Genomic DNA, 17,135 nt, shown 5'->3' with positions numbered 1-17,135 from the left:
CAGCCTCTCAGTTCACAAAGTTTTGCAATCTACAGTATCTGAAGAGAATTGCCTCTTTGAGATGAGTGGATATATACTATGCTTTTATGCTTCTAACTTTTGATAATTTCCACCATAATGAAATACATTTTTTTCAAAGTAGATATCTTAAATGCAATATGGAAATAATTTTACTGAAATTTATATTTTGAAAAAGAAACTCCATCGAGGAACTTAGAAATGATAGAAGCAGCAGCTAAGAAAATATCATGAATATCAAAACACTTAAACATTTCATAGAGGTTATTTATCATCTAATGTTGAGACATTTCCCCCAAACCTGGAAATGTATTTCCAAATATCCCACCACCTCAGGGTTGCCAGGCATGCATTGAAGAGAACAATTACACCTTCCTGGCAGGTGAGCTATTTCTGTTGAGTGTAAAATGTGTAATCTCCAAGTTCTCCAGCCAAGCTTCTGAATCTTTCCATTTAATAGATTTTTTGGTCTGTTCAATGTATCAATTTTAGATGCTGGTGATATGGTTTTATATCACCAGGGAATATTTTTGGAGTGCTTGAGAGATGGTTTTGCTTTTCTTTCATTTTATTTATTTTTACTATTTTTTTTACAAAGTCAGTATTCTTTGGTTGTGTTAATTTTACATAATTTTAAGTAATTATAGTGAGTAAATATTTCTAAATAGTCTGATAAATAATGATCATGAGATGTTGTTTGCAACTTTCATTTTGTGCATATCTCATTAAGGACTGTTCACAGAAAGCAGCATTATAAATATGGCAATTAAGCAAACATTTCATTTCTTTTAAATAATATATTGTTCACATAACCAGAGAAATTCAGAACAAATCCTATGTCAACTGGTTAAATTTTGTATTTGTCTCTAAAAATCAGACTAAAGAAAGGACATTATCAATAGATAATATTCTCCTCCACTCCCTTGTCCAAGCATAGAAATCTCAACTTGCACAATAGTCCTGTTAAAGCCTCCCTTTGAATAACGTTGCCCATTCTATACAACTATCTCAAGAAATAGTTAGGAAATGTTCTAATAGAAGAATACATCGAAATCTCAATTCTAATATTCTGTCTCATATTTCTTCAAACCTCTGTTTTAGTTTAGGGTGAGATGTACTGTCCCTAATGCGTCTGTCCTACCCCACCCTCCAGAGGGGACCCCTTTAGTCTTCCTCCTCCCATGGGTCCAGCCACACGGACTGATGGGGAGAGATAAGGCTTGCTCCTGAGCAGAGCTGACCTCCAGCCCCCAGAACAGATCCAGGCACACTATTTTTGCCTTGTCAATATCTGTTGAGGAACTGGTTTTATGCACAAATAGAAAAACAAATTACAATTGGTTCCTGTTTGGTTTTTCTCAATCTATAAAATTAGATTATAGCTCTAAAAAGCCAACAGACATCTGACTCTTCTATGATTTCTTAGGCCTTGTTCTTATACTCTGCATTTTTAATGCATTGGCCGGGATTGAGTCCTGAATTCTTTAAAAAATATTTCATGTAAATTATAAACATATTCATGTTTTATACTTTCATGAACAAATATTCCTTGCTACTTCTGGGGAGCCTGAAAATAGGTGCATAGGAAAACTGTACTTGAGGTAGCGTGTGCAAAGCGGAGGATAATACTTGCTGAATATGAAAGAGACTAACGCTAGTGACAGTGAAGAGCTGTCTCTACACCTGTGGGAATTACTAACACAGGGTGACTCCTGCTTGGCCAAAGATACACATGAAATATAGTAGACTCACCAAATATAGACTATATAACCAAGACTGTGATTTCATTCCCAACCCCCAGCCAGCAGCATCCTCTCGTATGCAAGATCCCCAAGATGGCACCAATGATAAACAAAAGATAAAGAAGTCTATTAATAACATGCACACAGATCATATCTTGAATTCAGAGAACTTGGTGAAAAAGACCAGTAGACTAGCAGAAACCAAAAACAGACCCTCAGGTTGTGAGATTATGTCATGACAGCATCGCAGTCCCCAAGCAGACTCTCTGTGGCTCTCTTCTGCTTTCTGCTCCAGCTCTACCTAACCCATGGATGGGGACTTTCAGGCCAATTTACTCCCACAGTACACAGCTCTATGGCTTTCTTTCATTCTGACTTTGCCTTGAAGGTCTTATTTTACTTTAAATTGAAAAAAAAAAGGATCTTTCTGATCCTTGAGGCTGTTCTTATAAGAAACATGATTAGAACTCTTGGGAATGAATAACCAAAATTGAAAACTGTTTTCTTCAGAAAAAAAAATCAACTTTTATATTCAATAATTTTTTTCAAACCTCAAGTAGCTTTACTGGAATATATCCTAGAACATTTCTAAAGATGACTAATATTCCCTTCTCCTTAACACAATATATACAACAAAAAATTGAAAATTTAATTATAGCAAGTAACACTGTAGTTGGGGACAGTGCATGACAGATCTTGCTGACTAGAAAGGTGCTTAGTCTTACTGCAACTTGAAAGGCCATGCTTTGCTGATACCCCTGGGAGGTCTGTGCCTTTCTGAGCAGAGACAGAGGAGGAGTGGTTTGAGGAACAATAGAGATGAGACGGGAGAGGGAACGAGAGGAGAGGACAGAGGGGAAAATGCAGTCAGGATGCAAAAGAAATAAATAAAATTTAAAAAAAAAAAAGAAAAAAAATGCCCTGAAAAGCAAGTAGAGTAACTGTGTGCGGGAGTTTTGAAATAAGCAGAAAGATGTGATCACTGTATCCTATGGCTTGCACTGGCAGCCTCACGGACACAGGGCTCCCCTAAGCGGTGCTCATTTGTCTTGGGAATATATCTCACGTTTCCTTGATATGTGAGAGTAACTCCTTAAAAAGGACACTTCAACAGGCGAGAGCAGGTGCACACACGAACTCTAATGTTGACCCCCTAACTCTCTGCCTAAGTATGCTCTTTTGAATACAAAAGTGCAATGCGCTTCTTTACTTACGGGGATATAGGCGCGATACAGGCTAAGTCATTTAACATTTTTAATCAGTAAAATGGAGAAAGAAATGTTTCCTTTCTCAGAAAGCACACGGAAGGGTAGGCTTTGATGAGATGGATAAAGCTCCCTGAGTGAGCTGGCAGGGACTTATGAAAGGATGCTGCACTCTCCAACAGTGGTGCCTATTGTCTTGCTGGAGGTTATGAGGAGAGTTTCTATTTAAAGTTTCTGGTCAGATCTAGAGGGATAGCTGATTGATTAAGACCATGTACTGCTCCTGCAGAAGACCTAAGTTCAGTTCCCAGCACCCACCTGGTAGTTAACAACCACCTAGATTCAGGGGATCTGAGACCCTCTTCTTGACTCCGCAAGCATGTGTACTCCCATGTTCAAAGACCTATGCACTGGTACACATATGTACGTTGGTTTATTGTTTTGGAATACCATTAAAAGATAAAAGTCGCTGTCATTTGGAGAAGGTGGCTCATGCCTGTAACCTCAGTGCTGGGAGGCTAAAACGAAATGATTTCTATAAGTTCAAGGTCAGCCTGGTCTACGGTTATGAGTGAGACCCCCATTTAGAAAACAAAAGCAACGAAGCACAAACACAAAACAAAACAAATAATAAAGAAACAAAAAAGTTTACTATGAAAATAGCCAATCATATAACAAGCAACAAAAATCTCAAAGTCTGTAAGAAACTTAGGAAGACGCAGGGAGGAAAACAAAACCAAAACCGAAGAAAAAAGTTGCTTGGAAACTTTTAACCATTGTACTATAGCACTAGGGAGCTCTGGTATAAAGATGTTTGTGCCTGTATATGTGTGTGAATCTATCTCACCCCCCCCCCCCCGTGTGTGTGTGTGTGTGTGTATGTGTGTGTGTGTGTGTGTGTGTGTGAGAGAGAGAGAGAGAGAGAGAGAGAGAGAGAGAGAGAGAGAGAGAGAGAGATTGAGAGAGAGTCAGTGCTATTGATCTGGATTCAGAGAACAAAGTCAAGCCATATGCTTCCTGTTATCATCATCAATTTTCAAATTTGGGTTCTAACTGTTATACTCACTGGATATGATCCAAGGCAATGACTTAAGCTTAATGAATCTCCAGTTCCTCAGCTGTCAAATTAGTACCATGGCATCTTAGATGACTATTGCCAGATCTAGAGTTCCTGACAGAAGATTAGCTAGATCAGTATCAACTGTCCATAACCCTATTACCAGGATATGGGAGATTATTCAAACAGGCACATCCTATGTTAAAAGATTTGGGTCATGTCTCAAAAGAAAAAGATAATTTGCATTCTGGGTATTTCAGAGTCAACTCTTTGTTCTGAGAATGTGTTCTCATGTGCTCAGATGTCTCAGTTTGAGCAAAACACCAACTCTGCACACAGGACATTTAGGACTTGGCAAAATGCAGTGTGGGAAACAAACGCTGTGGTGCCTATTACAGCGTTGGTCTATTCACAGTGCCTAACATGCAACACGTACTGGATGCCCGCTCTATTAGGCACACTGCTAGCAACTTCATCAACTCAGCCAGTTATTTTTAATCCTCAACTAATTCCTGTATAAATGTGGATTACTTATAGCACTGATACGTACAACTGTCATTCAATATCTAAAGGAGCAGTGGTGTAGGACCCCTTATAAAAACATATAGTATTTTTATATAACTATCAAAATTCTTGCAAATACTTCAACTCATTTCTAGATCTAATACAATACAAATTCTGCATAAGTGGTTGTATGCATTATGGGGGGAAAAGAAGGAAAAAACATGCAAATGTATCCACTGCATTCAGAATGTTTTTCAAATATTTCCTCTCTGCAGCTTACTGAATCCACAGATGCCTTTAGAGAGAGCCAGCTGCACATATAAATATGGCTTATATCTACATAAAAGTTAAATTACTTTTTCCAGGTCAAATAGCTAGAATAAAATGCTGGAGAGAACAAGAAGGATGACTATATTTAAGTGTTTACCTTGTCTTAGGTGGACAAAGACTGCCATAGTCTTTGTAACTGCACGGCTTACAATCTATAGGCAGAGATGAAATCTGTTTAAAAAAAAGCCTCTATACATACATGAAGTTGTGCTCTGAAAGTCATGGTAGGAGTTATCGTAGAGGGTTTAATTAGTTAAAGAAACAGGGCAAATGAGTATTATGCATTATCCTGGGATTAATAGGTTGGGAGATTTGTCTACGTGGGAGCACCTTTAAAAGTGTTTGATGGCAGAGGACATGATGCACACATGCATGACTTGAGGCAATGTGGCGAAAATAAAGAAGTCCTATGGGGGTTTGGTAAGAGGGTAGGGTAAGGCAGATGGAGGAGCTCAGCCCCTGCAACAATTCCAGGTCCCATAAATGACCTTTGTCCATAGAGGGCGTCAACAATAGACTAATCCAGAAGGTGATGTGTTCTCATGCCTTCTCAAAAGATGACTGTGGGTGCAAATAAACAACAGATGGGGTAGAACCTGGCTGGACATGGTGAATTCAGAAAGGTGTGTCCATTGTGCAGTGTTATCAGGAGAATGGGAAAATATATAGATTTGACTGATTGGGGGGGCTTTAAAGTACATGGCATAAGCATCGTAGACAAAGCCTTTGTTTCTCTTTTGTGTAACTAAATTGGTGAAAGTTTGAAAAAAAACCCAGCACAACAGGATTACTTTTGTGTGAGAAATCAATAGTGTATTGGATGAGGTACTCTTCTAAGTATGTATGTGTTAGACAGCAGCTCACATTGGTCTGGTGCAGTGTCTCTGTTGCAGGAGCCAAGACTGGAAAAGTGATGGCATTCTTCTTTAGTCTTTGGTAAGGCGATAGGGATGTAGAGACCATTGATGAGACTGGGCTAGAGCAATGGGCTGGGAGGACACTGGCTGTGAAGCACTGGTAAATCTGAATTTTCTCCCTCAGGAGTTGGAAACTCAGTCTTTAGATACCAGGGACACTACCGAGAATCTCTCACGTTGGAGTGGGGAATGGGTGGTGATAAGGGTTTGATGTACTACAAGACTCAAAGCATTGAAACTTGTTGTAAACTTGAGGGTGTGGGTCGATGTGATTGGACCATCTCCTGGTGCTCCAAGAATCTAGTGGGCTGCGATATGCTTCAGAACATGTTGTATTAGTTTGTATGGAGCTTTGGGTTCCCTTTAAGTTCTGGATGAAGAGATGGATTTCAGATCAATGTTCCAATGTGCATGCACCGGGAAATGCACAAAGCCAGAGGAACTACACTCACCGTATCTCCCACCTAGCGCTGCTCTAGGGAGTTGACGGTGACTGAAACTCATCACCCCAACAAGTTAGGAATCTTAGACATATCTAGATCCCAGAATGAAAAGAACGGCCTGGATTCAGTCTTCGTCTGGTAGACAGAAGAAGTGAAATGGAAGTCTACAAGGGTCATGCCCAAGCTCCCAACTGCTTTCACTGAAGGAGTTATCTACCTGCATGTGACAGTGTTCTTTCTAAGAGAACACCAAGTGTTTCTAGGGTCTGTCATCCATGGAGTTCACAAACGCATTCTAATAGAGCGATTCATTTGAGGGTGTGTGATTGAAGGATGTACGACATTTTATTTTGGTACTTGTAGTCTCTGACTCTGGAATGCTTCATTTAGGACAGTTTGGTAGGATGACGTCTGTAGACATGACAGACCATTGCTATTTTCCAGTCCTCTCTGGTATTTGGCATCACTGAATGCCGCACTGAACTCGGAAGCTGGAAAGTCATACACAGGCACCGTCAACACTTCAGCCGACACTCCTTTGGTATGCTGAGTATTTTCCACTGGTAGATACTTTGGTCCTTGTTTTGTGAATACTTTTCCATTCAGTTCCTAGAACTGGCCTCGTACATATGTTCTTTTCCTTGCATAAAGAAAATTTTTATAGACAAGTAAGTCTATAAATCTGTATATAGTTAAAAACAAAATTAATATAAATACCATACATATTCAATATCAAGTATATATAAATTTGGATTATATCTAACTCTCTTAATGGAAACCACACTTATATAATTAAAAGAACATAAAGTATGTCTTTTATGACATTGTATGTCCTTAAACCTTTCTAGTATGTACAGCTTTCAAATAATTTTGCCATGTGAGGTGGATTTCACATCCAACTAAAGCACTATCTCACATAGGATTTATACGATGGTGTCTGCACTAAGCTATTGTTTCCCTCCAGTGAATGTGCCACACATAAAGCAGAGGAAGAAAATAAAGCACTGCCTTCCTTTGTCATTACAAGCAGCTAGGAATCTTCACAATTAGTATAATGTAATAATCCGCTGTTGTCAGTAATATAGAATATTAACTTCCACATGTTCAAGAAGCGATGTTTGTCTGTTGAACTTAGCTTCCTAACAGGCATCTGTAAGCTGGTTATAAAGCGTAGAATTTTTTTCATTCTGTCTGAAATTTTAATAATTTGATGATTTTCTGGGGTGTCTGATAGTTTCTCATATACTCTATGTCCAGCAAAAAGCTTGGCAAGTTTTCCTTCTGATTTTGGTCCAAGTAATAAATTTTGACAAATTCTTGTCTCATAATTGAGTGCATTCACCTTCACACAATATGTGGTGTGTTCTGACACTTCACACAAAGGCTGTGGGACACTGTCCTCTGAACTGGGAACAAGCTGGGAGGGAACTCATGAGACCAAAGAGGAAAATGATTATGTCCGTCCGTTTCAGAAATAATGGCATATGACAACCACCATGTAACATAATGACTTTTTTTCTTTTCTTTTTCTTTTTTTTTTTTTGTTTTTTTTGTTTTTTTTTTTTTTGTTTTTTCGAGACAGGGTTTCTCTGCAGCTTTAAAGCCTGTCCTGGAACTAGCTCTTGTAGACCAGGCTGGTCTCGAACTCACAGAGATCCGCCTGCCTCTGCCTCCCAAGTGCTGGGATTAAAGGCGCGTGCCACCACCGCCCGGCTCCATAATGACTTTTTAAAGTGGTATTTTTACTCTTTGTATCTTTGCTGTATTGTTTTTCACAGTAAAGCATAATTTGCTATGATGTGATTTTTAGTGATTTCTAAAAATAATTTTTACATTTGAAAATAGCAAGGTAAACTGTAACCCGAATTAAAAATAAGCATGAATACTCAGGTATCCTGGTATACACCTTTAATCCTAGAACCAGGGGGCAGATTATTGTAAATTCAGGGACATCCTGGTCACATAGCCGGTTCCAGGCTAGTCAGGGCTACAAGTGAGGACAACTGAAGTAAATCAGCAAATAGATAGATAGTAGCAAGACTGAGGAGAATCGGCTTCTGGGATTACATTGACAAACAGTACCTTCGAAACATTTTTAGTTCGAAGGCTTCAGCAAAAAATACAAAAAAAAAAATTAAGAAAGAATGGACACATGTGAAAAAATACAACCAATCAACGGGGCAAAGGAAAGATATTCTGGTAAAACTTGAGTGGTATTTTTATGAAAGAATTTAGGAAGAGGCTACTTTTCATTCTGAGGCCTTTTATTGCCTCATTGTTTAATTCCAAATTTTTATTACCATTCCATTCTTTATTTTATTTCTTGTGATATTTTTTTCTTGCTTACATCTGAAGTTATGCAGAATGTGGCTAATATCTAGACCAATCACAAAATATAGTGCATAAAAAATGACTTTATTCAGCCCCCGAGTATCTGACCTTTAAATGATTCCCTTCTTAATTAACCAAAGAAGTAAGTCACAGAAAAATGTTACTCGGGAGGCAAAGGCAGGTGGATCTCTGTGAGTTCGAGGCCAGCCTGGTCTGCAAATCGAGTTTGGGGACAGGCTCCAAAGCAACACAGAGAAACCCTGTCTTGAAAGACAAAAAAAAGTTTGTCTCTAAGTTTACTTGCTAAGCAAGATGGGAGATGTATATCATATATTTGGCTTGCATATTTGCTGTAAAAACCACTCCCAAATTCTGTACAATCTACAGCTACAGAGTCAGAATGGGAAAATTTTTGGAAGGGGTATGCTAAGGTATGATCAGTTTTTCCTTTTCTCCCTTCAAGATATTTGAGCTGGCCTTGAAGTGTCTCATATTGGGAAGCTTCCTGATGATGGTAGCAAACATTTTGAAGACACACACACACACACACACACACATACACACACACATACACTGAATCTTTATATGTGGGGAAGTGATCTTGGATGGATATATTTTCCCACCAGTACCCACCAGTACCGTGGCATGAAGACTTACAGAGACCTGGAAGGCTATTGGCAGAAGATATATGATTGAAAATCCTGTGACCCTAACAACTATGAGAAAATTATTTGGTGAATTAATAACATTGCAATGGGGGAAAGAATAGATGTTTCTCTTTGATACTAATCAGCTGCTATGGTATCCAATGCTTCTTATAGAAAAATTAAAAATACTTTTGGAAGTTATAGAAAGGTTTGCCTCTGGGAACTACTAAGAAACACAAAGGAATATTGTGTGTTAATGTGAGTACATACTGTGAAATCTTTATGTTGTGGTATGTACATGGATGTTCTATGTGCTTGCACATATGTGGTTAGTTTTATTAGTTTTTTATAAATTAGACACTAGTAGAGTTATTTGAGAAGAGGAACTTGAGTTGAGAAAATGCCTCCATTAGATTGTCTGTAGGTAAGTCCACAGGACATTCTTCTTGACTAGTGACTGATGTGGGGGACCCAGTCCAGTGTGGGCTCCGCTGCTTATGGGCAGGTTTTCCTGAATGCTGTAAGAAAGCAGACTGACAAAGTCAGGAGGACCAGTCTGGTAAATTGTATTCTTGTAGGGCTTCTCTGCTTTAGCTCCTGCTTTGGTTTCTTTCATTGAGTACTGTAAGCTATAAGCCAAGTAAACTGTTCTTCCCTGGGCTGATTTTGGTCATGGTGTTTTTTTTCTCTTCTATTTTTCTTTTTTTTCTATAGCAATGGAAATCTATTTAAGATAGAAATTGCTACAGAAAGTGGGATATTGCTGTGGAAAGCCTGGCGATGATGGTTCAGGGAGGATTATGGAAGGACTTTGGAACTTTCCCTGTGAAAAAATTTGACGGGCTGTTTTGTGGGTGTGTAAAAGTTTTAAGAACACTTGAGAGCACTGTTGAATTTCCATTTTGCTTTGATCTGATTGTAACTGTGCCCCGGCTCTTTTTTCTCTTCTTTCTTAGAGTAAGGAAGCATATATATATATATATATATATGCATGTGTGTGTGTGTGTGTAATCTCACAGCTGAAAGACTGGGCTTTTAGAGACTTTGGGGCTTTAGAGTGACTGGATATTTTAAAGAGCTTGAACTGGTAAAGTGTTTGATTTTAATTTCAAGACAGACTTTTCAGGTTTAGTATGTTTCATATTGTGATATCAGTATTAACATAGTATTTGAGGGATAAACAAAAATGTAAATTTTATGGCTTAATAGTAACATTGATAGGTCATGTTCACAAGAGGTCAATTGTTCTAGTTAGCTTTTTTGTAAACTTGGCACCGGCTAGAGATCTGGGAAGATAAACCTCAACTGAGAAAATGCAGCTGGGCAGGGGTGGTGCTCATCTTTAATTCCAGCACTCAGGAGGCAGAGGCAGCTGGATCTCTGTGAGTTCGAGGCCAGCCTGGTCTACAGAGTGAGTTCCAGGACAGGCTCCAAAGCTGCAGAGAGAAGCCCTGTCTCAAAAAAAAAAAAAAAAAAAAAAAAAACCAAACCGAAACAAAAAACCCAAAACATTTTTCTTAATTAATGATTAATATGGAGGGCTTAGCCCTCTGTGATCAGTACCGCCCCTGGGTAGATAGATGGTCCTGCCTGGCAAGAAAAAGCAAGCTGAGCAGGACAGTAAGCAGGATTCTTGCATAGCCTCTGCTTCAGTTCCTTCCTCAAGGTTCCTGCCTCGAATTCCTGCCCTGGCCTCCCTCAACAATAGAGTGTTAGCTGTAAACCAAATAAACTATTTCCTCCTTGAGTTGCTTTTGATCATGGGATTTTATCACTGCAATAGAAATCTAAGACAAGTGTTTATGTGTATAAAGAGAAGTTGACAAATTAATATTTGGATGCATTTTTTTTCTTTGCTAGGCAGCGATTTTAAACAACATTCTTCTAATGGAATGATTCATTCTCAAAACTCATGTGAAGACTGTTTCCCATATATAAAACATCCAAAAATAAATCATTTAGGTGTTCATAGAAAATAAGTTTGTGTGTTTTTAGCAGTGCTAACAGAGGATCCTAGGGCCTCATTATTTGCCTTTAAATTTAAAAACTCCAGTTGTTCTTCAAGTATTTATCAATGTGGTTCTTTTTCATCTCTGGTGTTAGGGTGAACAGCAGCAAAAATCCCCCCAAGGGAGAAAATATGAGAAGCCCTTTGTCAGCAAGCATCCAACTTCTATCTGAAAACAACTTCGGTTTATATAGACAGGTCTAAAATGTGAAAAAAAACCTTGTTTGTATGTCCCATTAGAGGACAGTCAGTTGATTTCAAAATGTGATCTACAAGAGAAACACCCAAGAATGTGTGAGATACACAAATTCCCAGACTGCCCCTCAGGCCTCTGAAAGCTCTGGCATGGGGTAACCATCTGCTTTCAATAAAGGTTTTAGGTGATGTCAGATGTGCGGTGAAGCCTAGCGCAACACAGCATTGCTAATGGACACAGCCACCAGGGAAAATGCCTGGCTTCCAAGTGAGGACAGTGAAGACAGCAGGTAGCACAGGAGAGAAGAAGCTGCAAGGTACATGCTAAGTTTTGCTCTTTGTGCAGTGGGGAAGACGCTATCCAGTTTGTTAGCCATTTCTGTAAGCCCTTGTTTTGAGCAGAGGCACCCAATGTCTCCACTTCACTATAATGTGTTAAAAGGTATTCATTTTTAAATCCCCCAAGAAAACCTCAATTTTATTCCCGTTTCAAAGACTTAGGTAGTGTGAGAATTTAGGCAAATTTCCGGATAGAAGACCTATGTATAATGGTGTCTCTCTTTGTAGTTTCTTATGTGTACATTCAGGAATTGAAAGAGCAGATATTCTATAATGTTGCTTGTGTGATAAACAGCTGGGCTGCATGTGACATCTCAGGAGTCTGAAGCAGGAAATCACAGGTCCAAGGCTAGCCTGGATTCCTGGAGACGCCATCTCTAAGTAAAAACAAAAGCAGAAACAGAAAACAAACAACAGTAAACAAACCCAAGGAGCCAACTGAATACTAAATACCGCTGCTGGCCACACTGTTTCTTTTGCTGGAGACAACTGGAGTTCTGTTAGTGTGGGAAAAGTTCTGGACGAGGACAAGATGTTTCCCCCTGGGTCAGTGTTTGTAACCTTCAGGCAGGTTTCACTTCCAGCACCTAATTTATACAAAATCATTTAAGTTCTAGACTATGAAGTGAGCATATTTCACCGGAGCAAGAGGAAACCAATGGGAACTCACCATTTTTTTCCTTTTAGTTTTTTTTTTTTTTTTTAAATAATTGACTCTGGTGTCACTTTGGGAACACCAGTTCCTGTGATTTAATTGTGTCATGTGGGCAAAACTGAGCTGGTGAATAGACAGCAGAGTAAGAGAACAGAATGGAAGTGAAATGAGTTGAAGTAGTCGCTACCAATGATGTAGGATTCCCCTCTGGATGCTGTGACTATCATTGGTGAATAAAGAAACTGGCTTGGCCTGATAGGAGAGAACAGAGCTAGGTGGGGGAAAATTAAACTGAATGCTGGGAGAAAGAAGGGCGGAGTCATGGAGAAACCATGGAGCCCCACCGGAGCCAGATGGAACTTTAGCCTGTAAGCCACAGCCATGTGGCAATACACAGATTAATAGAAATGTGTTATTTTAATATGTAAGAGTCAGCCAATAAAAGAAACTAGAGCTAATGGGCCAAGCAGTGATTTAATTAATATGGTTTCTGTGTGATTATTTCATTTCAGGGTAGCTGAGACAAACAAGCAGCCTCCTTACTACATACCAAGGCATGCCTCGGTGTTTATACTGTAATAGAACCACAGTGTTTGGTATATATATATATATATATATATATATGTGTGTGTGTGTGTGTGTGTGTGTGTGTGTGTGTTTAGATATATATTTCACAGTAAGATGTAAATATTTCTTGAGATTGTCTAGCCAGTATCCCTTATAATAATAAACTTAAACTTTGGGCCATAGGCATGTAGATAGTACAATGAACAACGTAGAAGGAAAAGGGAGCAGTGCAGAGAAAAGGTAGACTCTCTGAAACAAACCATTACTTTTTAAATTCTTTGGGAAAGCTGCCATTTTGTAGTTCAGTAACGTTTTCTGGTTGCCGTGGAGGGGATGCTGTGCTGTTGTACCCATGCTGAAAGAGTGGATTCGGAAGCACACCGCCTGAGCCATCTTTACCTTGTTTGTCAGGGGGAAAAAACCCTCTGAAGGTCATCCTTTTCTCTCAGTGTGATTATTTTTCATTTCACTAAAATCAGTTAATTTGGAAGAGAGTGCGACTCTTTGAGAATGGGTTGGTTGCAGCTCATCAGGGCAATCAGACAGGAGATCAACACAGCTGTGGGGCCCACAGCAGCTGGGAAGGTTCTCATTGCAGGCTTGACAGGCTCAGGGAACGAAATCTTGGCTGTCACATGGGCTGATACCAGAAAGATTTATTAATGTATTCCTCCAAGAGTTGTCTAAAATCAGTGCCAGACACTCAATGATAAATCAGTTGAATATTAATGTGAATACGAGTTTGGCTGCTCTAAAATCTCTTCCCTTGGTGCAAAATACGATTTTCTTTGAAAATGGAAGGCATTAACTCTACCCTTATTCTACGAAGCAACACATATGCCAGAGTGCCTGTTACAATTTTGTGTATAATATATTTATTTGCATACAGAAATATGTATTTCTATTATACATTTTATTTATAGAATATATATATAGGAAGCATACAGCATATTACGGAAAGAACGATTAAATACAAACAGAGTTCATGCTACAGCGTGCACCCTTTTAAGGGAAGCCTACTGGAGAGGCATGGTGTTGTATATACATGCTGCGAATACATATTGCACACGTTTATCCAGCCGCGGCTGCCTTCCTAATCTATTTGCAACACCAGTGTTATGGTGGCTGACAGAGATCTTATCAAATTGAGGAGGGGAGCAACTGTCCATGAACTAAATAAAAAAAAAAGTTGACTGCACTGCCGAATAACTGTTGGTATCATTTTGAAATTCTTTCTCCCCTCATGCCATCTCTTCAGGATCAAAAGCAGCGAGTGGCAGCAGTGAAAGGATGTGGCAGATTACTTCCTATATTGGTGACCTTGTCTATTTGGAATCTGTCATTAAGGGAAAGATGAACTGGTCAAGAGGCAATCAGTTCGTTTCTCCAGACATAAACTGGCTCTTTTCATACTCTTAATCTTCTCTTATTACAATACCGCTCTGGGATAGTTACATTATCGCTACGAGGAGAAAAGAAATAAAGGATTGAGAGCTGCTGATATTTCCAGGGAAAGCAAAGGAGATGAGTCATGTTGTTTCTTTAAAGGGATCTTCGTCAGTTTGAAAAAGGAAGGTGTTTTCAGTAGAAACTTATCAGACGAGGAGCAGCTATGTTCATGGACAGCCCTGCAGTCTCTCAACTAGCATCCATGATGCTGTAACCAGACATTAAGATGCCAGATGTTCTAGGTGGGTGAGAACTGCTGGTTTTGATGGGTAGATGTAGTCTGTGCTTTTATCTGTGAATTCCAAATCCCATAGTTAGTGGGGGAGTGTTTCTGATAGATAATGAGTGAGTTTTGCTTTAGTCTAACAGGTATGCAATTTTGAAGGATTAAGAAAGGAAGCTCCAGAAATTCCTTACTAGAAACCAGTCTTTCTTAGTCCTGGTACCATTGCCATTTTGAGCCAGATCATTTTCTTTGGGAGGTGGTGAGGAAGTCTATTTTGTGCATTATAACCTGTGCAGCAGCATTTAAAGTCCCTTCTCATTACATACAAATGTCTGTTCCCACTTGTGACAATCAAAACGGCTCTACAGATCACTAAGTGTCCATAGGGTGAAAATTGCCTCTGCTTGAGAGTCATTAAAAACAAGCAAGGCCAGCAACAACAGAGACAGATGTTTGAAGATAGACTCACTCCAGCTACATCAATGTCCCTTCTTTATCTTGTGATCCTGGTAGAGAAAGTGTCCGTGGTTGTTGGTCTGTCTTCATTCTTTTCGTGACTTTGACAGATTCCCGTTGAATAAAGTTGTGGAAGCTGTGGCAAATTATCAGGCACAGAATGCATCAAGGGAAGGATACAATAGAGACACAGAGCAAGACAAAGATTGGCTCATGGTGAGTTGGGTTTAAACTAAACAGAGAGAAACCCTGAACCCTGGCCTCCAAAGTGGTGGTTCTGATGGAAGCCATGTCTGCATTGCAAGGGCATATAACAAATTTAAAATGAAAGTTAGCTAATGGATCACTTTTCTTACAGGAGACCAAGAAGCACATTAGAATGAAGTCCTCTCCACTCAGCTAGTTGAAGAAACAACACAAAAAATAAATGTGGTCTTAAAATTCAGGATTTACATTTTAGTGATTCTGAACTAAAGGAACTACATCAACTAATTATAGACTAAATTAATCTGTTTGAACCAACGCTATATTGTATGCATAGGAGATTTTTTTTTTAGGTAAAAACAACCGAAATTACTCAAACAAGAAGTTATGTTCATTAATGATAAATACATACATCATTAGCAATTTGCTTTTTATTAGCTTACAACACTTTTTTTTTTTTTGCTGTTGTCATATCCCTTGTCTTCCACTTGGTGAGATGATACTGATGTGCAAAACCACACAAAATAGCTTTAATAAGTCTTAGGACTTCAGACTGATCAATTTGCCTTGCAACACTCTTGGGGTGGACAGAGAAGTAATCAAAAATCATCAGTGAAATTCTGAATTTTGAAAAAAGGAACTTATAACTTTAATTTCTGTCCATTAGGCCCACACTTAGAAAATCTAATTGGAAGATCATCACATATAATGGGAGAAAATATATGAAGACAAAAATAACTAGTTAAATGTGGATCGATATAATTCTGTATTGATTTAGAGTATCAAGAATGGATTTCCTACCCAGATATGATCTGTTTGTTATTCTTTACTAATCATGTCTGTGACAGCTATCTGTGATCAGATTATACAGCGAAAAAAATGGCATGACAAAAACCACATAAACACTCCCATCAGATCCTCTGGGCATGTTTTGCCACTTTTTGGCTATCCACTATATTTATACCACAATGATTAATATAACTCTCCTGATTAGAGAATTTTGAAGCAATATAACCCTACAGAGATTTGAAGACAATTTGAAGAACATGAAATAGGTAATATCAGTAAATATTTTCTGCATGGCCCTTTCCCACCCCTGTGTCTTAGCTTGGTTATAGAAAACCCTGTCTGAGTATAATTTGAATATCATCTATTAACAGACATGGAGTATAATGTCTTTTCTTCTTGGGGTTGACACAGTAAACTAATCTTGTTTAAGATTTCAAATGAGCAAAGCAGCATCGTCTTCCTGCTGACTCTCAGGAGTTCATGTTGTACACTTTAACACGGTCAGACACATGGTTCAGGAAGGTTCAATTTCAAACAGGTCGCCCTTCTGACCTTCTGTTTTCTCATTTCAGAATTCATCTGGCCTCAGTGAACTTTCCCCAACTAGACTGACCATTTTCTAAAGTAATTAAAATTTAATTTTAAATGACTTTGGTTTCCCAAGCATATTTATGTCTTAGGCAGACTAATCTGTTGAGATTAGGTTAGTTTAGAAGAAAAATCAGAAGGGTGAAAATATTCCACACAAAGGAACTCAAGTGAATGAAATCCTTATAGGTTTGTACACCCTTGAGCAATGCAAGGACAGAGTGGGGAGAGGCCATTTTTATGGTTGACTCTGGCCAGATGAAGGAGAAGTCCTGCAGGTATTATCCATACCCAATATAAAACCAGAACCTACAAAAATAGTAGAAAAAATAGTATGACCTAGCTGGGTTTTCGTTGTTATGATTTCTTGCTTTTCATGTTGGGAAAGGGAAAGAGAGAAGAAATAAGCAGAGGTTACACTGAAACCCATCAGAGAGCACAGCATAGCCTAGAATGTGCTCAATG

The sequence above is a fragment of the Arvicola amphibius genome, chromosome 2, assembly GCF_903992535.2.
Source record: "Arvicola amphibius chromosome 2, mArvAmp1.2, whole genome shotgun sequence".
NCBI lineage: Eukaryota > Metazoa > Chordata > Mammalia > Rodentia > Cricetidae > Arvicola > Arvicola amphibius.
Note: the sequence above shows the minus strand (reverse complement) of the source record.